This window comes from Pleurodeles waltl, chromosome 5 (assembly GCF_031143425.1).
Source record: "Pleurodeles waltl isolate 20211129_DDA chromosome 5, aPleWal1.hap1.20221129, whole genome shotgun sequence".
Classification (NCBI taxonomy): Eukaryota; Metazoa; Chordata; class Amphibia; order Caudata; family Salamandridae; genus Pleurodeles; species Pleurodeles waltl.
Window position 1 is genome coordinate 1,012,026,867 of NC_090444.1, and position 27,869 is coordinate 1,012,054,735.

Sequence of the window (27,869 nt, forward strand, 5' to 3'; positions counted from 1 at the left end):
GCAGTTGCACCCGTCGCGTATTTCAGTGTCTGCTTTGCAGACACTGAAATACTTTGTGGGGCCCTCTTACGGGGGCCCCTGCAGTGCCCATGCCATTGGCCATGGGCCCCCGGAGGCCCCGCGGCACCCCCTACCGCCATCCTGTTCCTGGCGGGAGACCCGCCAGGAACAGGATGGCGGTAGGGGGTGTCAGAATCCCCATGGCGGCGGAGCGCGCTCCGCCGCCATGGAGGATTCACAAGGGCAGTGGTAAACCGGCGGGAGACCGCCGGTTCAACCTTTCTGGCCGCGGCTGAACCGCCGCGGTCAGAATGCCCTTGGGAGCACCGCCAGCCTGTTGGCGGTGCTCCCGTGGTCGGTGACCCTGGCGGTCACCGGCCGCCAGGGTCAGAATGACCCCCATAAACTGTAGTGATGTGCAGTACTGTAAGTGTGAGTAGTTACTGGCAACCTGAAGACACAGCCACGTCTTCCAATTTCAAATGGAAACAAGGCCTACAGCCTTGGTGAAGTTGGGCTGCACACTACCATGGTGACGTGTAATCCTGTATGGGCAAACAGTCACCGGCGGCTTGAAGATGCAGGTGTGTCATTCAAATGGAAACATGGGACCAACGGTAAGTGCAATACCACAGTATACTCAGCTGCCTTCTTACCGCAGCAACTTCAATTCCCTATATCTTTATTCTTACTTGTGTTGTCGGATGGGAAACAACCAGTAGGACTATCCACGAATCCCGTGAAAGCTCTACAGGTATCCTCGTATGTTGAACAGAAGAAAAGCAAAAAAAATAATACTTTCCTTCCCAAACAAATGGCTTCCGATATGGATGTCCACAACCAGTAAGATAAAAGGAGGTAGGTCTGAATAGCTCCTCTGCCTGCAGCCTTCTGTGCTCCGACAGAACACTCCCTGTTGGAACATTCTACAGAATCTATTTACATCAACAAATTCCACTACCTCAAAAGCAACAGATAGCAAAGTCTTCCCACTGTCCTTTTTCCTATTCCACTCAGACCCCAATAGAGTTGTTGTACGTCCCTCTTGTTTCTTTTATTCTTTCTCTGTTGCCATATTTAATTGCAGCTATGAGATCATGTTTCCTAGCTCGGCAGTCCATGGTAAACCACTCTTTACACCTTTAATGATCAAAGTCGTCCTTTAGCTTTTCACAAAAAATACTTTATGTCCTTAACGAGAACAGTGTGAGCATGGAACAGCAGAATTCGGTTACCTACATTTAGTGCAGTTTGACTTCAGTGTACTAATAGCTGCCTCATAAATAGATTTAATCAATGCACGGTTGTTAATAATATTTGCCCACCTGGCATTCTTACAATTGTCGGTGATAACCAAGGCCCTGATTTATTCTTTTTGGTGCAAAACTGCACCAACTCAGTTTTGCACCAAAAAGTTTAGCACCAGCTTGCACCATTTCTGTGCACCAGCCGGGCACCATATTTATGGAATGGTGCAAGCCGGTGCAAAGGGTAGGCTAGCGGCAAAAAAATGACTTTAGTCAGGTTGGGCTGGCAGTATGGAAGAAGGCTTTTTGCACCAAAAAATGACATTAGGCAGGTTAGAGTAAGAAAAATTACTCTAACCTGCCTAGAGTCATTTTCTGATGCAAAACCATCCATACCACATGACTCCTGTCTTAGAAAAGACAGGAATCATGCCCACTACCCCAATGGCCAGCACAGAGGACCAGGGTCCCCTGGGCATGGCCAATGCACCCAGTGCCATGTAGGGGGGGCCATTTCAGGGACCCCACTGACACTTTAAAAATAAAATAAAATACATACCTGTACTTACCTGGGATGGGGTCCCCCATCCTCCGCTGTCCCTCTGGTGTGGGTGTCCCTGGGGCCTGGGGAGGACACCTGTGGGCTTATTCCACAGTGTTTCACCATGGAAATAGGCCCACAGGTCCCCTAACTCCTGCCCTGACCCAGGCACTAAATTATAGGGCAAAGCAAGCTTTGCACAATTTTTTGTCCCCTCCTCCCTCCCGTGCACCATTTTTGCACGGGAGTATAAATATGGCGTTAAGGCCATAGAGTCATTTTTTGCACGGGAACGCCTACCTTGCATCTCATTAAGGCAAGGTAGGTTTCCACTTCCAAAAAATGACTTTAACTCCATAACTTTGGCGCTAGACAGGTCTAGCACCAAAGTATAAATATGGAGTTAGTTTTGCACCGAATTGAATTTTTTTAAAATGATGCTAATTCGGTGCAAAGAGAGTATAAATATGCCCCCAAGGGTGCACTGTCTAGCCCTGCTGTCCCTGCAATATTTGGAATTAAGGATCCTCTTAAAAGTAGTACGAGGGGATCATGGTTACTCTTGTGCTTTTGTATCACCGTCATGTCACACATCTCACACCATAAACAGACGTAGAGCAAGATGTAATCAAAGTTACTACGATAAATACTTTTTCATAAGGCAGGGGCAACCATATTGCCCGATGGTGAATGTCCATAACAAGCACGTTCACCACAGGACAATAAGATATCAATTATTTGCAGAGCTGCTTTTAGAAGGGGTAGTTTGTGGATGCGCTACTAAGTCAGGGATACCTGAGAACTTGTTTCCTACCTTTGGCACTTCACCTACTAAACCCAATGGCTCGAAGGGGACATTGAAGTTCACCATCAATAGTAATGACTGCATTTGCACCATACTCACATAAAACATTGCCAAGCAAGTTTAGCATCTGTGACTATATGTAGTGGCTTGTGCTTGTAAACAATAACCAAAAGGATGGCTTTTTCAGTGTATTTCATAATCATTCAGAGTGAATCACTGGAATGGGTAGGGGTTTGTCTTATGCAACAGGAAAGTGACGCCTTACCCTTATGCACAAATTACCTGATCTGCAGTTCACAGCAGGGACATGAAAACGTCTAAAGCCTAGCATATGCACCTCCTTGATGGTCTTAGTTTCCTGTAGCATGCAAAGATCAAAACTACCTATAAAGAGGCAACACTCAGTCTCAATAACCTTTATTTTCAAACCAGAAACATTCTAGTTAATAGGTACATTTCTGGTTTCTAGGTTCTCTGGAGCCGACATGAAATCCATTCCAACCCATTCTACCCGGGCAATAGTTACTGGTTTGTCTGATATTAAATCATATTTTGTGGGACAGAGATGGGTCACACAACCAACAACATCCATAGGGTGAAGATCATCAATATCGATAGCATTGGTACAACTTCCCCCAGCAATCATCCCTAATGGCATTAGCAATTCCTATGGACCAATTGCTAGTAGACATTTGAACATTTGTGGCAAAAGCGCATTAGACAGTGGGTCAGGTAAAAGCAAATTCTGGGGTCTAAAAAACCCAAGGGACAATAGTTTTATAGAGTCCAAACTGGGCCAGCCTAAATATAGTGATTTCAGCAAACCCTCCACTACAGTAGAATGCCTAAAATTGACAATGGCACAATTACCATTGAACCCTTTTTCCCAGCTGCCCACACAGTGCACTGTACAGGCAAATAATATATCTTTAAACAGCCAACACTTTGGCTTGATAATGGTGTGTAGCCATTATGTCACTTTGTTAATTAATTGTTCTGGGTTTCCACAACCTGATCTCTAAGTTGAGGAACATTGACTACCACCATGATTAGAGGACAAGCAGCTGAGGGGAGATGGCAAAACATAGGTTTTGACCTCAATGGTTTGTGGCAAGCCAGAGAATATCCATCCCCTGGCCAATGGTTAATCTGCTAGAGCCTGCACAACAAAGATATTTCCAAGGTGGGAGCAGTCCACCATGTCCTATACTTGGGAGCTTGCTGCCTTGGCTGTTAAAGTCTCGGCTGATAGTGTAGCTACTTGTTTTGCTGATGGGTTGGTTTGGAATCCTGCCACAATCATACCCAAAGGCAAAATGGACTTCTGAATTGACTCAAAGCAAGGCAGAAAGAGTTTTCCAGAATGCAGTCAAACCAATAACAAATTAGGTTAACAGTCACATTATACTTTCTCAAAGAAATCCTCCAGTTTTTTTTTTGTTGCATAGCAGACCTAGCGACCTAGCGACCCCCATCTTAAGCTTCCCCATAGAAATATTAGCTAAAGAAAACAACAGCTCTTTAGGGTTTTAATCACAAAGCCATGATGGGGGAGCCAGCTCAGCCTCCTCCGGGTGATGTAGATGAAGACAGATGAAGACAGACCTGCCCTTTGCCTGAGCACAGACCGCAAAGCGAGGATCCCTCAGGCTCTTTGTAGCACCATGGTGCTGGCTCCTCCTTCTTTGCCTCATATGAAACAAACACCAGGGCGTTGTGGCACTAGTAGTCAGCCAGCACAGCATCCCAAGCAGCAGGCATCCTTCAGTCATGTTATAGTGCTAGAGTGTTGCCTCTCTTCCTTGGCCTCAGATTAAACAAATAGTGGGGCACTGCAGGGCTAGTAGTCCACCTGCATAGTTTATATCTAATAAGTATATTAAAAAATTGAGGGCAAAAGGGGAAATCAGATGTGACGTGAAACAGAAAACATGAAATTGCTTGGGCCAAGCAAATTTTTACTTCAGTTTGTAGGATCCTACTCCATCCAAGATATAATAAGGCCAGTAGTCACTGGATTATAATTAGCATAAGATGTTAAGACACACCCAGTCTTTCATGTTCCCTTCCTACAATCATGCAAAGTCAATCTGGTAACTGGACAACCACTAGAGCACTAGAGGTATGAAGTGAAAGGATGTTAAACAAAATTGAGGGAAGTGTTTTATCTTGTTGACTGGAAGGGTTAAGGTCATAACCCTAGGTTCTCGGAGCATGCAGGTCACGTGCGTGCTCAACATCTTGTCTGCACTTTTCATGCCAAAAACTATAGCAAACACCAACCGGTAGTATGATTTTGGAAGGCAGTACCGCCAAAGACTGCTCATTATACTCTGACACACCCCAGTTAGAAAGGCCTCCGAACGCCTCTACTTGATTATAAAACCTGTATTCAAAGTGACCTGTACATTTAATGATTGTCCCTGCATGTTGAATGGCACGCTTGTTCGAGGCCCCAGTATCCAATCGCATTTCTTCCAGAAAGCAGACCACCTGAAATCTTATGAGAATTGAGTGAAATTTTGGAGTCATGCATCTCAGCGGCCATTTTAAAGGTTGCGGTGTACATAGACCATTACCAATTGCTTGACTCACTGACTGCCTACTGAGAGGAGTAAATGCAGTCAGTTCTAGGTGCAATGGATGACTCCTTGGAAGAAAGAACAGGTGGCCGGATTTAGACTTTGGCAGGCTGTACTCCGTTCAGTAGGGTCACAGAGGGCATTACCTCAGTAAACTTGACAGAATTCAGACTGCCAAATCTAGAGATGATTGTCAGTCGGGTAGTCAACTCTGTATCTTGAAAGAAACAGCTGTTGAGGTGGTTCCCTTCAAGATACAAAAGATAGATGGACGGTCATCATCTTTTTTCATCGGACGTTTACCAAACCATTAATTTGTTTTGTTTTTTAGAAACATCCTCCCAAAGAAGGAGCCTAACCCGCTGCTCAATCCACCACACTTTCTGCCAGGCATCCGAGGGCTCACGGATCCAATTTAATGAGTTCTTGCTCAGCCAGACGGCCCCTTCCTGGTCTCTAGAAGACCACGCCACTTAACTGTCTTCGCCATCAATGCTACCCATGGTGCTCAGAAAGCCAACCAAAAGACCTGGCTGGGTTTCAGAACCTCTGTTGCCATCTACTAAGTTCTTCCAAGGCTCCTGGTCGTTCCCTGCAGCCCCCGAAGGCTAGTAGCGGCTTTCACCATGCTGCAGGGTTGTTATTGTGAAGGGCGAGTGAACACTTAGCTGGTGTTGACTTACAGCCCGGCCATCTTGCCAAAAATCCTAGGCTACGCCTTTTTGTAACTTAATGAGGTATTTTAATAAGCCTAGAAATACATCTTCCTGGAGCATACATGGCCTTAAATCCCTTGCTATGAATATCACATATTCTTAAAGTGAGACTGAAATGTCTTCTTTTTACTCTGATTTTGACCACTCCTCCATTTAGAGTTTATGTTCTATCTCTTTCCAGTATCTTTCTTCTACCATCAGAAGCTGGCCTCGATTGTCTGGTTTCCTTACGTTTTATGAACCGGATGAATAGGTATCCTGTGCAGAAAGCTCTGAACAGAGTGCCATCCAAACACTGAATGAATGCACAGACCCTAGTACTATCACATTTGTAACATATTTCACGTGCATGAATAACAGATTAAACTGTTAGTTACCATTCCTTTATATATGTCTTATATATAATCATTCTTTTAAGAAAAAATAATGTGTCAGCGGTTTTTCAGGTATCTGTTTTCACCATATGGATTTGCAGTTCTTTCCCCTTCTTAAAATAAAACAGGACCGGGGCTGGCAAACACGCTGGTGGTGTTCATTCTTGGCTGCGGGTGAGATGCTATTTGGGAGGATGAATTTTGAAAAAGCAATGCTAGTCACTTAAGATGCAGATTCGTGCCAGCCTTGGCATGTTTGTAGGTGAAAAGGGTAACTTGCCTTTGCCCTCTTCACCCTCGGTTTAAACTCATCACACTGAATCAGTATCCCTACGTATATTTTTTAAAGCATGCAACATGCGTTACACAAGAATATTTTGACAAGTGCAATAAACATTTCTTTAAACTCAGACATGGCATTTGTCCTCTTATGACAGCAGCTTGCCAGACGTATGCTTGGTAAAAGTCTAATTCTGGTTCTGCAATGTCGTTTGATCTATAGAAAGAGTGTGGGCCCTGTTAATGTTACATATCCATCTCCTACTGCAATGTTCCTGTGAGCAGAGAAAACACTGTGGGCCCTATTCGTGAAAAAAACTAAAAACTATGGTTGGAGATTCACATCTCTTTCTGAATGTATCCTTACACTTTACCTGGTCGCCAACAGTGCCTGTAGCGCTTCTGGAAAGCTGCACAAAACTCATGTTTCTCGCTGTACTACTGGGAATGTCATGTGATTACTCCTGCTGGCTCCTAGTTCCTCTGTGAAAAGTTGTTCGTAGCTGAGAAGCTCGCAAAGGGGAATAGAGACCGTGTGCAAACGTGTACTTTTTTTCATCCACGACATAAAAAAAAAATCCTGTTGCGAAAGCTCTTCCCTTACACCACCAGAGAATATGGGATGATTTGTTCCTCCTCTCATCTTGGAAAGGTCGTTTCTTCAGTTAGAGGTAGAGTAAAACGTTGATCTTTCCAAGGTGGAAAGGGTCCAGAGAGAAGATTGGGGATGCCTTACAACTTTACATGTTTGTTGGTATCTCAAAAACTACAGGGAAACCATGCTGTGCCTCACTCACTTCCCACCCCTTCAGTGAGATTTACCTCTGCAAGTTTCTCTGTACTCATGCGAGGAGCAAAACTATCAATAGTGCAATAGGTGCATTGGCATCAGGCCCCCCCACCGGTGTGAGTGAGTCACTGAATCCAAACACTTGGCAGTTGTAATTCCTAAACTAGAGTTTATGTTCCAATTTCCTTTCTTCCATTAGAGGTCGTATCACTGATACTAGGCCACTGCTCGTGGTGGAGAAATCGACAGCAGTGAGAGCAGCGAGAAAAATCTTTTTGAATCCCTGGTAGGCATAACTAAGGCCTTTTTGGCAATAAACCTATGTTTGTATCCAGAAATACCTTTGTGAATAGGGCCCTGCATGTATTTATTTCTCCATGCGTTTCTATCATTTACTAATCTTTCAGTGAATTTGGTCTAATAATAGACTGAGACCCACTATGATATCAATCTGTAAGAACTGACCTATAAATATATAGTTCGGTTCTTAAAAATCTTTACTGGTGACAAAAACATTGGCTGCAACTTGTGACCAGTATATTGTGACCAGATATTCATGTATTTGGACCATCATTTGTTCTTTTAAAGAAAACTGGAGTGAAATCAAATTGAGGGAAATCATAACTTTAATTTTGCCTTGCATTTTCCAGAAAAGCTATACATTTTCGAATTATAAGTCATCATATTTAATTGGCAGCTACTTATCGATCTAGTAAGAGCAAAATTTAAGATTGCGACTGGCTAAAAATGTCTAAAGATTATGGCCCTCATTACAACTTCGGTGGTCTTAAAAAAAGACCGCCGAAGCTGCGGGCGCCACTATACTGCCAGTGCAGGCGGTATTTGTGGCTCCCAATTATGACTTTTCCGCTGGGCCAGCGGAAAAGTCACATCAACATTGCCGCCGGCTCATAATAGAGCCGGTGGCAAAGTTGATGTGCAGCGGGTGCAGCAGCACCCGTCGTGCATTTCACTGCCCGAAATTCAGGCAGTGAAATGCGCGATGGGGCTCTGTCTGTGGGCCCCTGCACTGCCCATGCCGACTGCATGGGTGGTGCAGGGGCCGCCAGGGGCACCCCAAGTCCCCCTTACCACCAGCCTTTCCATGGCAGTGTTTACCGACATGGACAGGCTGGCGGTTGGGGACTCATAATCCCCTGGGCAGGGGTGCTTGCACCGCTGCCCTGGGGATTATGACTTGCTGACGGAAGCCTGGCGGTCAGTTGCAGGGGCCGGCGGTATGGCCGTGGCTAATGCGCCATGGTCATAATACACTGCCGGTTCAACGCCAGCCTGTTGGCGGTGTTACCGCCAGTGAACCGCCGGCGGCCAGGGCCGCAATGAGGCCCTATGTCTTTTTCTATGAGTTATTCTTACTACAGTAGGTTTGTTGTGTAGGCATTGTAACAAATGGCTACATTTCATGTCTTGGGTATTTAATAAGTTGGGCAACAAAATGAGGCATGATACTTGAGAAAAAAACAAAATTAACTGAAAAACTTTACAAATATATATTTTCGGTAGAATCTTTATGTTAACCACCTCTCTCCTCTCTGTGCCACATGGCACAAACAAACCACTGCAACAGAAACACAGAGCTTCAAGGGTGGCGTTTGAGGTATTACACCACACTAATAAATGTATTTTCTGATAAATAGTTGGGTACAGGTGCTTTCATTCGGGTATTGTGAGGTGCCAGAAAAAAACGTACACAAACTCTCTTCCTCTTTGTTTTGAAAATCCTCAAAAATATAGGTTATTTTACAAAATATTATGTTTTCTCTCCTAGTACTCCTACCAATATGCATTCCTCTCACTTGCTTCTAGGCCCCTCTCATGCACCCTGCTTATCGTATCATGTATTTAAACATTATATCTAACATGCGATGATGTTGCAACGCCTTCATACACCATCACTCTGCACCAAAAGGGACTGCACCATGAGGGATTGTGAGGGACTTGATCGGACTTCTGGCCGGTTGGGTGCAGGATTGGCAGGACGCAGGACCGGTAAAATTCCTCGCGGCAAGTCATGCATCTGGTGGGAAAGAGGACACAGTGTTGAACTTCTGTTGGAGCAGCAGAGTGACTGTAAGGGGCGAGGGCAGTACCGGGATTGCAGGTAAGGCATGGAGCCATGGGTCCCTCCCAGTGGGTGCAGAAGCAGCCGGCAATAGGCCGGTGAGGCTTGCTCCAATGAAGGGCGCGCATACTGCGCTCCCCACTCCGCTCCTGGCTTTGGACCTATCTCAAGCCTGTCTTGTGCCACCAATCTGGGACTTCAGGGACTTCTCTTGTGCTACCAACTGACGGGCATATTTAAAAAAAAGTGGCACTGCACATAGTGCAGCACCACTTTTCTTGAGCCCTTTACTGCCCCCCCTACCGCCACCATATGTGCGCCTTATTTAAAATACGGTGCACAATGACCCAGGGTAGAGGGCAACAGCATCACTTTTTATGATGTTATTGATGTACTCTGCAGGAGTAATGCCAACATTTTGGTGCTACTCCTGCAGAGTACATAAGGGCCCATAGTAAACAATGGTGTGCGCCCTTTTGTCGAAATCTGTTAGTTTTCCTTGGGCCATTCTTTCAACCCCCCTAACAGGGGAACGCCCCCTTTGCATACATTATGCCTGGTGCAGGCATAATGTAGCGCAAAGGGTTATAAAGTGGTGCAATGCATGCATTGCGCCACTTTGTAAATATGCTGCAGGGATTTTCGCCATGTAAGGAAAAATTTGCGTTAAAAAAATGACGCTAATGTGTTACTAGATTGCCCTAGGGGCTCTTAAACATGCCCCATGTGCTTTTTGCTTTATGTCTGTCTAAATCATAGTTTTTACCAAGCAAATACTCAGTGGCCCTCATGCGGCCCTCATGCTGCTAAGTGTGGCAAAGAAGTGTGGACTACTGTTCTAAATTTACTTGCCCGGTCCTTAAATCTACTCGCCTGGTCCTTTTATTGCTGGTGTTCAGTGTTTTATTTGGAGATAAGTTTCTTCTGTTTATTATTTACGCTTTAGAGCTTTTGGCTCCTGCCTTTGGCCACAAGAGTGACCCAGATGCTCATGCCACATGGCCCCAGCGTTAAGTGCCTATTCCCAGAAAGTACAGTTTGACTCCGCCTACCTCGTGGTGGTTTTGACTCCTACCTTATTCTTTCTATAGCCGTTACCCTGGAAGCAGAGGCTTCCAGTTTATCTCAGTAAGGTAGAGGGAGTGGGTTGGTGGCGGCACCCTCAGGGGATAGAAGAAGGTGAATGTGGTGCAACCCCAGCGTTGGGCAAATTGACTGGTTGTCTGGGTGCATCTAGCAGACTTTGGCAGCCCTCCCAAGAAAGCCCACCTATAGTGAGGCTGTGGATATTGGGCCAATTTGGAAGACTGGTCTTTACAAGAGCCTGTAAAAAGGCCAAAGCATATCCCCTGAGAAAGAAGTACTCACATGCAAATGCCCTGAAATGTTTTAATGCAATTTCTACCTTCTTCTCCAAAAGAGAAGCAGGAGTGAATACATTTGCTTCAATGGAGAGTCATCCAGATATATTCACAAAATCTTTGGTAGAAGCTTAAATCTTCCACTTGGCCAAATATATCCATAATAGATAATAATTTGAAAGAGCATATGGTCCAGCCAAACTTGTCAATACGGGAAAAAGCACCACCTATTAAAGATTTCAATCTTCTGGATATTGATATTGCTGCTGCTTCTAATCTGCCTCCATCACCTCTAGTATCCTCTGAACCTCTTTCTTCCCACTATGCAGTGGAAAACAAGCTTGGCTCCCCCCTTGGAGCTGCCACCTAAGATGCAGCTTTTTAGGAGTACTCCTAGTGAAAGCTTTTCAACCAACTTAATGGTGTCTGACTCTCCAGAATTATGCCTGAGCTCACATTCCTTTTGTCATCCGCATGGGAGTAATGATTTGTTGTCTGATATGCTTCATTGTTTAGAAAGAGTTCTTTATTCTATGCTGGAGAAATCTGTGAACAACTCTGATGAAGTCCTGGACTCGTTCTTGGCTTTAACAACATTTTAGATTTTGTCCAAAAGCACTTTAGTAGAAAAGGCCACATCTCCTCTGGCCAACGTTTGTGACTCCAAGTGCTCAGGCTGGTCCACCTCAACATAATCTAAAAGGTAAAGCGAGTCAAGACTTATCCGATACTGATCAGTCCTATTGCCTGAAGACCCTCTTTATGTCAGGGGATGCTCCATCACCTCCCAACCTCTCCCCCTTAAAAAAAAGATAAGTAAAAATATCTTCCCTATCTTTCAAAGTAAGGAAGCCTCTGTAGCTTTGCTACCCCCAGTGGAGGAAAAGAAGAGTAAGAGTAAGAGTAGGAATGCGCAAAGACTCTAAGAAGTAGAATCAATAAAAATGATCTAGAAAGCTCTGTTTTGATCTGAACTCTGTTTCGAATTCTACCTCAAACTCTGTACCATCTCTAAATACTGAAAATGTGGAGGGGGCCTTTAAAGAAGAAAGAATAAAACTACCTCCCCCCTCATCGCTTGCAGGGACTTATTTGGAGTTACTGCCAAACCCTGAAGGAGTATACTGTATGCATCTGCCTCTGGCCCTGTAACGGTGACCCTTTCTCATTCTTTTGAACCCTCTTTCTAAAATATTAATTCCCAAAGTGGGAGATAATGTTGTTTATAATCCCAATGTGAGGGGGCATGTTGGGGATGTCCATCGGTGCCTTTGTCTCTAGAATTCTTTAACCTTTTTGATCAGAAGGTTTATTTGAATAGGTTGCTTTTATTGAGGATCTTCTCTGATATCCCTGACCTCAACATGATACAGTGCATGATCTATTTTTGATTCATGTTTTTAATCATGGAAAGAACGGTGAGGCTAGAGTTACCTTTAGCTTCAAAGTGATCTCTAATTTAGTGATTCTGAATGGCTACAGATTGTGCAGCTGTGGAAAGGATGTTCTTCCGCTGCAAGAGGAGAAGGTTTATAAACTCCCATCCCAGACTCTTCCCTATTTGAAGGGGAAAGTAAATTGCAGGTTTCCTTTGAGAAAGGGGATAGAAGAGTGTCAATGCTCCCCGAGAAAACACAGAGCTTATCCCAAGATGAGAAAATGGGGAGATGTCGTTGGGTTGTAGGTGTTCTAAATTCTAGCCGAAAATCATTCATAGCAATGTTCTCAAAGTAATTTCCTAGAATGCAGCCGGATTACTGTCCAACAATAATACATTTTTATTCTTGAAAGGATTGGAATGCATATATAGTATGTATTCATGAAACTTGGATTATAAATAATTGGGTAATTGAGGACTATTTTTTGTTAAATTGTCCAGCATGGCAAGTGAAGAGGGGTCATGCAAAAAGGGGAACAGCCAAGCTGCATATTGCTAATATTAGCTAGATCTATAAAACAAAATTCTCATGCTTCCAGTATAGGCTGTAAAAATAAGCTCTAATGGGAATCAGGAAAGTTTTAATTCACTATTGTTTGTAAATGCTTACATTCCACCTGACACTTATCATACTTGTTGAAGGATATGCCTGGTTGTATCTCTACCAAATTGATAGAGAGGTCCCTACCCACATAGTACTGATAGGCATTTTAAAATCTCCAACTAAGGATCTTTGCAAATTCCCCCTGCTATTTTTCCTACTTGTAGTAGAGTAGAAGGATGTTTTACTTGAAGGCTTAAGGAATATTGAACTCTTTATTCTTAATGGGGAATAGAACATTATACCCCACCAAAGACTACTCATAAGTCCATCCATGGTGGATTGAATGTTGATCAGGTAATTGTTTCATTTGTTGCTATGCACGGAAGTCCTTGATAATATAGAGTGATCACATGCTAATCTGTGAGTTCATTGTACTCTTAACAGAGGTAGGACCCAGAAATGCCAAAGCATCTGTAAAATTAAAAGAATTCGCTGACGGCATTAGTAGGAGATTAGCAGCTTTCTTTTTCGGACCCACTGACAATGCTTGGAACCTGTGTAAAAACTTCTGGTCTACACCTCTAAAATAAACAACCTATCTTTTTTGGGCAGAGACCACACCTGAATCCGGTAAGAGGCCTAAACAGAAAATAAGCAAATTAGTGAGTGCCCAATTTCTGCACTTCTTTGCAGAACAAAGCAAATTAATCTATCTTCTTAAGAGAAAAAGTGTATTCTAAGAAAAGGGAAGGGAGATCATAACTGGGTTCAGTTAAAAGAGGCAGCTTTCCACAGGGATTCCAAAAGATACTGGGAAATAATCGCTGACATTTGTGGTTCCAGATCTAAGGCCCATATTTATACTTTTTAGCGGCACATTTGAGTCATTTTTTGAAGCAAAAGCGGTGCAAACTTACAAAATATAATTGTATTTTGTAAGTTTGTGATGCTTTTGCGTTAAAAAGCGGCGCAAATGCGGCGCTAAAAAAGTATAAATATGGGCCTAAGTCTCTTCCGGTTCCCATAAAGAGGCACTATGGCGAACATATCATGAAGATCTTTATTCTGCTAACACTGAGTCTGTCTAGCTGCCTCTTGCCCCTACAGTATCTCCCTTTTCACCTTCAGTATGTTATGCTCCTTCTATGAGTGAGATCATTTGACTCATCAAGAGAATGAGATCCTCCGGGGCAATGGGCCCAGATGAATTTCTCATGACAGGCATTATAAAGGAGACCCGGTTTTGGTCCTCCTATCTCACACCCCTTTTGGCTTATTGCTACTAGCATGAGGTTACTCCCCTTTCCTGGTCTCAAGGCATTTTGATCCCGCTTCACAAAAAGGGATCTAGGCACTTTCCTGGCAATTATTGCCAAATAGAATTGCTAAATGCAGTGGGAAAAGTATTTTCTAAGAGCATACGGGTGCACATCACTGAGTAGGTGGTGGAGGACAAAATCCTCCCTATTGAGCAAGCAGGCGTTAGGAAAAAATAATACACATTAGACAATATTTGTATGTTATAACTCATAGATGAAAATTACACCTTCATTTGAGGGGTTAATGTTTATTTGGTGAACATAGGGCCTGATTACTACTTTGGCGGATGGGATACCCCATCAGAAACATGACAGATATCCGGCCCGCCCTTTTACAAGTTCCATAGGACATGTTGGAACTTGTAATGTGGCTGGCTGGATATCCTTCACATTTCTGATGGAGTAGCCCATCCCCCAAGGTAGTAATCAGACCCATAGGCATTTCAACAGCCTTTGATAAGGTAGACCAGCCATTACTTTGGAAGAAATTAAAGCAATTGGTTATGCCTGACGCCCCTCTTTCTTTAATAATCACCCTACACTCATCTACTTTGTGTCACCTGTTATTAGGGGATGACCGAGGATTATCCTCTGTAATTCCAACAAAAAACTGTCTGAAACAAAGTTGTCTGCTGCCCCCTTTGTTTTTCTCTTGTTTCTCTTTGCATGTTTCAGACCTCCCTAATTGCTTGGCAGCAAATAAGGGAGATGCTCCGAAGAGGTGGCAGTCATTTTCCCTGTCTGATGTATGCAGATGATATTGCAATTTTGGACTTAACACCTAAGGGTTTGAAAAATAGGTTGGTGTCCCTCCAACAGTATACAGCCTTATACTATTTAAAAATCAATGTATCAAAGAGAAGGATATTGATTTTAAAAGGTTTAATGTTCGGGAAGATCAGTAACTATGTTATAGTTTAGTGTAGGTTCAGAGAAATTGGGGACTTTAAAATCATATCCCTATTTAGGGAAAATTGTAAATGGCAGTATATTGGATAAAGCCTATATAGATTATTGTTTTTATTTTATAATGCAATAAGGCATTTTATGCAGTTGCTCACCATTTTTAAGGTGAAAGTCCATCCATCCTTATTAAATGCTATAGAATCCATAGATTTGATAACATGGGACTTTCTAGGGAAAATGTAAGAGCAAATTTTACGCAAACTATGTAATTTTAATACATCTGTTCCGACTCCAGCAATTAGGTTGAAATTTGGTCTGACAAGCTTTTATGTGCAAGGATTAGCCAGTGTGATTCGGTGCAGCTAACTGGTGAAGAATAGTGAAAAGGATTCCATGACAAGTTTCATAAATCAAGAGATATTTGCTTCAGACCTAGGCAAATACTCTTTTTATTGAGATTTGAATTTGGAGTGGAGTTATTTTGGTTTGCAGGAAGAGGTCATGACCTCCCTTTCTCCCCTAGAATTTAAAGCCCAATTAAAAGGTACTGGTAGCATTATTAGCTACCAAAGAGATCACATGTACTGTACGATGAAGAAAAGGTTGGAGGTGATAACCTTATTTTGCTGCCCTAAGATAGTCCAGAAGTACCTGGCCTGGAATTTGGATCATAGTCTTCAACGTTTTATGATGTTATTTTGAATGAATTTGCTTCCATTAAATCACCTAATGGCTAATTGGTCATCTTCTGGGAAAATAGGAAATAACTGCAACATGTGTGAACTGGGGATCCAGGATTTTAATCATGTTCTTTTTACTTGTCCTGCATTATTACTTTTACGATGTCACTTTTTAAGGCCAGTGTTTTTACAAAATGATGTTAATTCTGTTGAGGTGGCACAAGAGTTTATTTTTTTTCCCCAAAGAATGAAGTAATTTTTATGATTTGTTTTAAAGGCTTCACAAATGTATTTAAATTGGTTTCTAGGTTTGCTGCTATGTTGGGGGAGAAATTCCCTTTGCTTGCTCATTATAGAATAATTTGCACATAATGTCTGCTGCTATGTCAGGGGGTGAACTTCTTTTGAAGTGTACTATGGAGCACTTTGTATTTAAGATGACTATTTTAGGTTTATTATTCTTAATGTTTTTAAGGTTTTATGTACCTATTTTAATCAGGAGTTAGGATTGTCGGTATGTCTGTGGAGGGAAATCCTTTACTTCTCACTACGGAGTAATTTGTATATAAGTTTTGCTGCTATGTAGGATGAAAAACTCCTTAGAAATTTATTATGGCGTAATGTTGTCTTAAGTTCAGTATTTAGGAACTTTGTCTCTATTCAGCTTCTTTTTTTTAATGATCTAATACTGTGGTATTTTATGTTTTGTATTGTTTTGATTTTGTGAACCTCTTTTGAGTTCCAAATCATGAATAAAGAATTGAATTGCAACATTACATGCCAGCCTGATTGTCGTGAAATCTGAATCTCACCCCTCACTCCCAATCTTACTGATCAAGCTACGCCCCTGAGTAGGATAAACAATGTAAGTGTATATCATTTAGTCTGAAATGTTGCTCTCTCTGACAAGGGCGGGTCGTGGTGTAGTCCTGCGAGTCACGGTTTCTCTGGGTAGTGGTTTATGCTTACATAATCACTAAATATTGCAGCTCAAAATAATATCAATCAGCTTCCGCATGCAAGATGTTTTTGCTTGCAAAGTTGAAGCGAGTGCCGTGCCAAACCACATTGTGTTGCACAAAATACCTGGCAATGCATGCGAAAGGCAGGGCAGCAGGAATGCCATAAACCCCTATCAGCATTATTACAAGTCCTTAACTACTAAAATCATGATAAGTAGTGGCACCTAATGCCAGCATGCAATGCAAAGAAAACTAGCTGCAAATAAACAACATTAGTAAATATTGGCCAAATGTTGTGGCGGGAGCCTTTACTTGATTTCCCCATGCATAATACACGTAATGTTCACAAAAATTGGATTTACCTCTATAGTATGCTTTAACTACCAACATCGTGCTAACTTGTATAACTTTTAGCACATATAAAAACAGAGTTATCAACACAACCAGTATTTCTCCTTCCAGTTTTCATACCACACTAACAGCTTTAGCTTCATGAGAAAAACACAATTTGCTTAGATAAAGAAAAAGCTGATAGTTTTCCTTATCGCTTTCATAAACATTGTGGTTAAGCATTCTCCTTAATAGGTTTTAACTGTCCCCCAAATTTTGGGGCTGCTTGTTTGTGGGAACACTTTAACCTATTTTTGCATTCTTTAACAGAATTAAAGAATGCATTAAGAGCATCTAATGGGCTTATCAGGACCCTGTCTTCATTACCATGGACGGATAAATATATCTAGTTGGTGCACTCTTATGTACTTGGGAGGATATGTACTTGGCTCATTTACTTTGTTCAATCCCTCAATTTTTGTTATTAAAACAAACCTTAATTTACTGATTGTTTCTAAGCAAAGACTTTAGTAAACAGAGAGTGCATAAAGCTTATTGAGGACAAGTAAACCATCCTCCACAAGATAGCATTGGCTGTAAATTCTACTGTTAATTTATAATATTCTTTTACCATGTAAATCCTACAGTATTGTTTGGGTTAATTTCCCCAGTTCCAGAAGATGTGTGAACCTTCTATGTTTCTGGATGAACCATTGCTTTACCTAACGTGTTCTATTCCCACTATTCCTATTAGGAAGTAAAAAATAAGGGCCTGATGCCCAAATAAGCTGCTTTGCAACACTCTTTGGGTTGTAAAGTCTTTGCAGACAATTCCCAGCAGGAAAGAACTTTACACAGTGAGACACTGTCCACCTTAAAAATATTAATGCAGAGATGAGCAATTTTCTGCATTATAATTAAAGTAGTGAATGCTGGGATGAAGGCATGTGTTGTGCAGCAGACCTCCATCCCAGCAGAGATCTAACACAGGACCCTGCAGCCTCTATGGTGCAGTGGGGCCTCACCCACCAGTGGGACCACATTCACCATTAGGTCTTTGAATTTCTGTGAGATATTGGAGTCTTGTAGGGCCATCACTGAGTCCTGCAATGCGGGCAGTCAATTTATTATTCATTATGCCATTGCATCCAAGCTCTGACAACCTCCATTTGCTGGATTGCAACCACTCACTTCAAAAGGGGCAGTAGTTCTAATGCCACAAAAGTGTCACATTCTGATGTTAACACCAGGGAGAGCATGCAGTAGTCAATTAGACAGGTGTTTCCTACTGATGCCTGCAGCCAGAAAATGAAAGCACACGTTTTGTGGGCCATTAGCTACTCTTGGAAATCAAAATCCTATATTACCAAGGTATTTTTGTGTGAAGTTAAGTAAGTTAGCTATAGAGAAAGTACGGAAACTTACCTTCAGATATTTTGTCGCTAGATGTTTGGTCACGATATTGTGACCCATCTATATTTGGGATTCAATATTTCCAGCCTACTCCATATATTACATTGCAAGCATCTACTGTGGAAGAAAAAACCCATAGCACCCTTTTTTCCCTTCCAACTTGCAAAGGTAATCATTGCATACAGTATGATTGTTAATAGGAATTATGAATTACAATGCAAGTGTATTGTGAATCTGGAGTTTGCACTCAAATGCTAAATCAAGATCTGGAGTCTCGATCTAGGAGATATATCTTTTATATGTATATACTGATTTATTGAGTTTCAGTACCATACAAACTGAAATTCAAACAAAACAAAATAAAATGAAAAAGGAGTAAAAGATTACATGATAAGTAATAACAGCTGCTATAGTATTCTGCACAGGGAGACTTCTGATATGAAATAGTATGTCACAGATTGAACTATACTACCTCATTTCAACCCTGTTGTGGCCTTCAACCTCCCATGGAGTGATCCTAAATGCTGCATCTGTCAGCTTCTGGACCACTGAGACATCAGCAGCGGCACTCCACAATCTGTCAGCTGGTGGTCAATCCACAAAGTATGCATGTTGTTCAGGACACTATTTAGCGTCAGAGCCCCCTAAGATTATTAGACGTCTCATCATTCATCTCTCCTTGTAGACTGTATCTCACACTCCGTATGAGCTAGGGATCTCTCCAGATGAGAGATCAGGTAGCTGCGCTGGGGTTCCCAAATGTCCTGTGGTCTGGAATTTAAAGGCAGGGTTTCCGCATAGAGCGTCAATTGTTCATTGCAAAATATAAGGTCCGACAACCATTTTGTAGCCTGTCTCCCCTAGTTGACAGGCAATTCTACCTTTTGCCGGCATTAATGCCAAAGCTACAAACTTTATATAACAAAATTCAATGTGCTGTGAGTACCCCAGCAAGGCCAGCAGGGTAGTGAGTTTGAGAGTTGGGTCTAGAATTTCCTTCAATGCTGTTTCTATATCATGCTAATATTCTCCTATGCGACCACATTCCCAAGCTAAATGTAGGAAGTCAGCGCCCTTCATGTTGAACCTCTGGCATCTGTCATCTTCACGCAGCCCATATCTGTCCTGCCTATGCAGTGTGTAGTAAGCTCTGTGTAAAAATGTGTAATGAGTGATGCAGAGACAACTACTGGAGGAGACTCCTTCAATATGGGTACAACACTCCTTCTAGATGTCATCCAACAACTCCACCCTTAGTTCAGTTTGTCATTTATCACGAGCCTCGATAAGTCTGCAGGGTGCATCAGTTTGTATAGTGTAGTATAATGTGTCGACCAGGCGAAGAGGCGCCTAGACTTGTAACAGTATGTGTAGAGTATTCAGTATGGGTGGTTCTTCAGAAAACTTGAGGGTAGCTGCTTTCACATGGTGTTGGAGCCTGATATTTCAAAATATAACCAGTGTTGAGGGGGGCACCTCCATTAAAAACTGCACCTTGGTTTTGAATGTGCCATTTATATATAGATCGCCCCATGTGCTGTAGTTGAGCCTACTTAAAACCTTTTGGCATGCAGATTCATGTGTGGTTGGTAACAGAGGATTATAAGGAAGCGGGAGAAGCGGAGAATATAGCACAGGTTTTTTTTCATAATGTACCAGGGCGTTCCATGCAGCCATAGTGCTCACCACTGTGGAATCCACTGAGTTTGGAAACCGTAGTGAAGTACCTAGGTAGTATGTCACTGGAAGGAGGGCCATATACCCCTCCTCCACCATTAGGTGTGGCAGGTAAGGGGCAAATTTGTGCACAGTTATAATAAAGCTCAAAGTTCATCTCCTCGAACCCACCCCGGGAAAGAGGGAGAGTAAGGGTGTCCTAGTTAATATGGGGTTGTTTTCCCACCCACGCTAGGCGATATTGTATCTTGAGAAAAAGATATGAGTTTAGGAAGTATGATCATCTTCATTAGTCCTATACGGCCAGCCAGGGACAAAGCCAGAGATATCCATCCGGTGACCTTGTCAGTGATTGTTGAGATGGCACTTCTATAGTTTGCTCTAAGCGTTTCATCTTTATTCAGAGTAATCTCAACACCTAGGTATTTGAACTCTGAAGAACACTACTGCAGTGGGTAGTCAAGCGTAAGGGGCAGTGCCTGTGGCGTCAATGGGAAGATATCTTATTTCCCCCAGTTGATCTGTATGCCGGATAGTTCCTCGAAATAAATAAGTTCACGCAGCACTTGGTTCATGCTACGCCTCAGTTCCCTCAGGTATAGTGTAATCTCATCTGCACAACACGACACCATTAGGTGTCTTGAGAGATATCAGAGAGCATAATCTTGGTGCTTTTGCTGCAACTTAGCAGCCAGGGGTTCCACAGCCAGTGCAAACAGAAGCAGTGTCAGTGGGCACCCCTGCCTCGTACTCCTAGATATGTGGATTGGGTCCCAGAATGAGCTGTTGACTCGTACCCTGGCGGAGGGCTGCGAGGACAAGAGGGCTATCCAGGCCAGGAATCCCTTGGGGAGCCCCATCCGTCTCAGCACGGCCATCAGAAAGTCCCATTCAAAGGAATAAAACCCCTTAGTGGCGTGTAAGAACATGGCCACGACATCCAGTGTTGGGTCGAAATCATTCATTACTGCAAAGAGTGTTCGTAAGTTGTGCGAAGGTGACTTCCGTGGAACAAACCCAGACTGGTCGGGCCGGACCAAAAATGGGAGAAAGAGGGAGAGGAGATTCGCAAGTACTTTAGCTAGGCTTTTGACAGTTCAGGAGGGTAAGAATCCGCATCTCCCACATATTCAGCACTCCCATCTCCTTAGACTCCCGAAATACTTTGGCTAGTATGGGTATCAATGTCTGCATAGGCCTTATAGAGCTCAGCTGGGAGGCCATCTCCACGGGGGGCCTTTCTAGATTGCAACTGCATGATCACCTCCCTAATTTCATCCTCAGTGAAATCCGTGGCCAGAAATTCCCGCTGTGCGTCACTGATTCAACCCAGCAGTACCTCATCTAGCCACTTGGTGAAGTCAGCCTGTCCAACCCTGCGTGAGCCATAAAGACCCTCATAGAAACATGTAAAGATGCACTGTATGCTCAAGGTGTGTCAATGGGTATGTCCATCCCGCAATGTAATTTGCAGAATATAGTTAATTGCCGATAGCTGGCGAGCCATGGTGGCCAAAGTGCAGCCCGGCCTTTCTCCTTCACCATAGGAGTTGGCATATTTGCCTCTGTATAATCACTCTCTCTACACCACTTCTCTGTATTTGGATAGTGCCTCTCTTATAGGGGTTAGCATATCAGTATTAGTGGAAGTTCCCTGGAGTGACACAAGTTGACTAAACTCAGCCTCTAGCTGTTGGAGGCCTGCACGAATGGTGTGCAGCACTCCACAGCTCTTCGACATACAAACTCCTCTTACAGTAACTTTAAATGCTGCCCATACCATACTAATAGAAGGAGCAGAGCCAACATTTCTGCTTAGGAATTCCACAATTTCCTGCTTCAGTTTACCCCTAAATGGTATGTCCAAGAGAATTTCCGGCTTATGTCTCCAGGAGGATCTATTGCCAGTATTGGTAGGCAGGTTCAGTACCAACAGCAAAGGCGAGTGATAGGAATAAGTTCTCGCAGGATGCCGGGCTTCCAGTATCTAGGGACCTATTTTCCTGGAAATGAGCCAGTAGTCTATGTGAGACCAGCTATTGTGTACACCCAAGTAGAAGGTGCCCTCCCGGGCTCCGGGACTGACCAGTTTCCACGCATCAATTAGGAAGTTTTCTACCATTATATCTATGATGTGTTTAGCGGCTAAACTGCTACACTGCGTGCTGAGTGGACAGGCACCGATCTGTTCTGCATGATGCTCAACGCCATGCTGAAGTCTCCAGCGCAGGACACGAGGCATGGTCCGATGTCTGCAATAAGCCCCCACACAATTATCTATGACAACAGCATGGGATCTCAGTCTGCCCCAAACTATAGTGTATCACTCTTCATCATTGAGGGACCCTTGGAGTCCGAAGGAGCGCCTTGAGACCCTCATGGGTGAGTAGTGCACTTTACAAATTCCTGATTGATTGATTAATTGAAGGGAACTCCCTTTCAGATTACTGTGTTAGTGGCACAGGCATATGTGGAGTAGGTAGAGTATTGCCTGCATGCGGCCCATCTGGTAACAAATGCTGCCCCTCTGGACTAGTGACACAAATGCTCAGGGGTCCGGCATCCAGTGTCATGTGATCAGCCTCAGGAGAGTATGACACTACATCAGACATGGCCGTCGAGTGCTCAAATATCAAGGGAGGGAGCTCCCCTGCCCCATAAGATGATTGTTCAGGGGGGCCGTCTGCATATAATATCTTTTGTGAGGCCCACCGTGAGCAACTATGTCCAGTGTGCAGCGCGGGGATTACGGGGCCATTGGGCACGCATACCTCCAAGAAAGGTACAGCGCTCTTCTCTTTTACAGCCCGCACACCTGCTTCTCTCCAGCTGCAGTGTGATCCCCCGCTGCACTCCGCGTTCTGCGCCGAGATGGTCCCTGGCCAGGTCCAGATGTCGAGTGACACAAGCCTATGCCAGCGTTGACTCCATTGCTACAGAGGCTCTGCCCCAGCATCACCGCCATATTCACTCCTCTTCTTCACCTGTCCACAGCACCGCACATCCAGCCGATGTCAGTGGGGGCCCAAGACAGTACCTGGGGGCATTGAGTCTACCTCTGGTGTCTCCACGCGGCACCATCAGTCAGTGGGGGATTGCACCGGGTGCGACGGGATCTGGACACCGCACAGCTCCCATCTAGGGCCTCCGATGGATCCCGCGCCGCCACCGCACCCATCAGGTCATTGGCAGAGAATTGGGAGCTACTGCATTGCTCCCAGCAGCAGGACCTCAGCAAGTAGCAGAACACCCCTTTGCACTTAAAATGTGTGCTAAATGCTGCCAATTCTTGGTGTTTTTGTCCCAAGGCGCAGACGCCTCACATATGTACAGCCATCTTGCAAGCCAGCACTCTGGCACCCCCCTCCAAGACATATATCTGACTGGACATTGATCTTACTGAATGTAATTGAATTTGTCAATTTTTATTGAAGATACAAACAATCAACTATTTTAAGGAGTTAGCCTTGAATACCTGAGTTGTTATCCTTCAAGAGTGGGGTGTACTAATAAATTAACTTGACAGTTCAATTGGAGTTCAGTTGTGCTGGAGCCACCAGTAATCAACTACATTGCCCGCCGTGGACACTGACTAGTAATTCACATTGCCCCAGGACAAGAAAAGCCTCAGAGATGTAAATTGTGTTTCTCCCTTAAAGAAAGTGAATACCCAGTAGAAACACTGGAATCGCAGCAGCGGACTACCTGGATTATCAGGAGAAACATTTCAAACTAGATACAGTGTGCCTCACTTGACAGTATTCCCATTAAAGTCCTACAACAGGAGAAAAACCATACCATACATACAATATTAACAGATACTATTCATGTGCTAGTTAATAGCCCATGAACACAGCTGTGCCTCACACCAATAACCCTTCAGAATTAATGGTATATTGAGCTATAGTGCTACAAAGCCATGCACAGCCAATATTTATGAGTGTTTGAGAGATAGCCCAGGCCACTGTCTATTATATTAGAGGGCTTCCCACATAATCTAGGCTGTTGTTATTAAATTATACTTGATGGGTACCAGAGTTAATAAACAATGAAGCCAGAGATCTGTTAATGAGCCTGACACTCAGAGTCTAACACTAATAGCTAAGTATGCCTGGATGTTGAGGTATTCTAACATAGCTCAATATGAAAATAATGTCTCTCAAATAGGCAAGGGCTGTGCATGTGCCTAGTACCAGCTGCGTCAAATGTGCTGGGAGGTGCACAAGTGAATTGGACTGGGGCAATGTTACTTCCTTGTTACACTCACCTCAATAATCTTACAGGCTAAGGTACAATTGAGTAGAACTGGTCTTCAGTTTACAGATACATCAATGTCTTTGCTGCCCCAGTGGGTGGGGCACACTTTAAAATGCCACTTTTCACATTGCCTAATGAGGTGAGGCACACATTGCCCTATCAGTTTCCAGATTGTTGCCAGAAGAAAAACACATGTGCCAATATTCAAAATGCTCCAATATGTACAATATATAAAGCAATGTCCCAGTATGTAAAGCACACATTGCCACCCCAGTTTTGTTATGCCAAATTAATACTGCCAAATGCGTTCCCTCATTGCAGCAATATGGAAACAACACATTGCTTGAACTATTCTTAGATTGCCAGGGGATATAAAGCACTGCAGCCCATATTTAAACTTTTGACGCTGACCTGCAGTAATGTAGTTCAGCGTCAAAAAGTTTACTGCCGGCTAGCGCTATACCAAGACACCGGCCGGGTATCATATTTATGGTATGACGCTAGGCGGCGGTAAGGCCCGACTAGCATCATAGAAAAGGACACTAGCCGGGTGGAGGAGGCATGGGAGGGACAGGGGGTTCAGAGTCAGAGGATGACGCTAGTACGGGCAGAGGCAAGAAATGCCACTGCCCTGACTAGCGTCATTTTCTGACATTAGAACCCCATGGACATGACTCCTGTGTCAGTTAAGATAGGAGTCATGCCTCTCAGCCCAATGGCCGTGCCCAGAGGACTTATGTCTCCTTGGCATGTCCATTGGCCCCAGTGCCATGTAGGGGGGGCCCAAGTTAGGTCCCCCTATGGCACTCCGAAAAAAAAAAAGAAATACTTACCCATACCTACCTCTACTTGCCTGGGATTGGGTACCCCATCCTTAGGTGTCTTCTTGGTGTGGGTCGGGGTGGGGGAGGGTGTCCCTGGGGCCAGGGAAGGGCACCTGTGGGCTCTATCCATGGTCTCTGACCATTGAAAAAGGCCCAGAGGTCCCCTAACGCCTGCCCTGATCCAGGCGTTAAATAATGGCGCTGAGCTTGCTTTGCGCTATTATTTAAGGCCCCCGTGCTCGATTTTAGCATAGGGGATAAATATGGCACTAAGGCCATAGAGTCGTTTTCTGCATGGGAACGCCTACCTTGCATCTCATTGGCACAAGGTAAGTTTCCACGTCCAGAAAATGACGTAAACTCCATAACTTTGGCGCTAGACATGTGTAGCGCCAAAGTTTAAATATGGAGTTAGGTTTGCGCTGAATTAGTGTAAAAACAATGACGTTAATTCAGCGCAAATCAAGCATAAATATGGGCCTGCTTGCCTTTCCAGTTCTATTGAGTGTACAGAATATTCCATTTTTAAATGCTTAGTTACTGGTATTAGTAGTTTTAAAGGTTACAATTACAGCTTGAACACCGATACCCGTCAAAAGGTAAGGCCAGTCCTATCATACTACGTAAAAAATATAAACACTCCTTTCCAAGCCGAGTAACAGATACTACCATCTACCTAATGCCAAATACCAAATATAGCGAGGCCTCCATACTCATAAGATATTATGTCAGAAAGTAGTTGACATAAAATACCTGACATAAGTATTGTGTCCTAAATGTCATTTACAGAATATTGTCTAAGTGTAAAGTTATATTATTAATTCGAATGGGCGATATTTTATACATGATATTTCGAAACAATAATTTTCTCAGGCTGCATTTTTTACTATACGGTACCTCAAAATTAGAGGTCTTCCATACTGTGAGGCTACCACTAAGATGTGCCACAAATGGTTGACTGTGCTCTGTTTCGTAGGACTTTGGGGTTATGTATATCTGAACTCATGTTCATGTTGCTGGACCTGGAAAACACCAGATGTCTGGATCAGTTGCTGCTTTGGAAGCTACACCATAAATTGCCCACATGCACCGCTAGGCCAATTGTTCCTCTCGGTCCTAAGGAATCATTAAGACTGCTCTCAAACCACCTGCCACTCTACCTAAGGCAGTGTTAAAGTTAACAATATGCTGAGGAATAGACAGCGGGGCCTCTACCCTCCAGGGGGTACCCAACCCACCAAGTGGGCCACATTCAGCCAGAGGCGAATGTTTATCTGTGTGTTATTAGAGACTCAGAGGCCCCTCATAACATTCTGCAGGGTTACTCCCCCGTTTTGCATTACGCCACTGGCTGAAATGCGCGAAGGGCCGAAGCAGCAAGGTAGATCTCTGTCTGTAGGCTGCTCTTAGACTCTGGGAGCCCTCTACATTGCTCTCTGCTGTTTACTCATGTGGAGCACAACTAGTGCTTCATTTGAAAAAAACACGATGCGGTGGCCCAAGGTTTTTCCCAAGATCCTGCTCACAGAACTGCCGAAATACTAGGGTTGCCGAATATCCAGGATTTCTAGTTTTGATTTCCGTTCATGCCTGATACTTCTGCCAACCTACCCTTCATGTATCTTTACATCACTCTGCCTTTCTGTCGTAATTAGAGGCAAAATATGATCATTAAACGAAAGTCCTAGTCTTTAAAAATGAGTTCCTGTGAATTAAACGCTGATTTGGCTTTTGTTTTAGGCCAACCCCTGGTTTAGTTACTGATCGGATTGTTACCTTACTGTACAAAATGAGTAGTTAATACTCTACAAGTTTTTATGTACTTTACTATACATTATGACATTATCAGAACTTAGGGCCAGATGTAGCAAAGCTTTAGCGAGTCGCAAATGGCGAAAATCGCCGTTTGCGAGTCGCTAAAGCCACTTTGCTATGTAGAAATGCATTTTGCGAGTCGGAACCGACTCGCAAAATGCATTTCCGACTCGCAAATAGGAAGGGGTGTTCCCTTCCTATTTGCGACTCGCAATGGTATGCATTTTCATTTGCGACCGCGATTGCGGTCGCAAATGAAAGCGCAGTTACCATCGACTTGAAGTGGATGGTAACCCAGGCGCAAACGGGAAGGGGTCCCTATGGGACCCCTTCCCCTTTGTGTCTGGCAAAAAAAATATTTTTTCAGGGCAGGCAGTGGTCCAATGGACCACTACCTGCCCTGAAAAATACCGAAACTAAAGGTTTCGTTTTTTTTTTCAAAGTGCAGCTCGTTTTCCTTTAAGGAAAACGGGTTGCACTGTGAAAAAAAAAGACTGCTTTATTTAAAAGCAGTCACGGACATGGTGGTCTGCTGTTCCCAGCAGGCCACCATCCCCGTGAGTGCCCTGAATCTCTATGGGGTCGCATAGCGACTCGCAGAAGGTGTCTGAGACACCTTTCTGCATTCCAAATTGCGAGTTGCAATTTGCGAGTCCCTGGGACTCGCAAATTCCAACTCGCAATTTGGAACCTTGCTACATCTGGCCCTTAATTTGTAAAAGAATAATTGCTGGTTGCAAAATTATACTGTGAAACCTGTGCCACTGTGCCACTTCCACTGCACTCTACACCACTCTACTCTATGCCACTGTAACTCTATTGTGCACCACTCTACTCTAAAACAATCTACTCAGTGCCACTGCACTCAGCACCACTCTACTCTATTCTGCACCAATCTACTCTCTTCTGCACCACTCTACTCTATG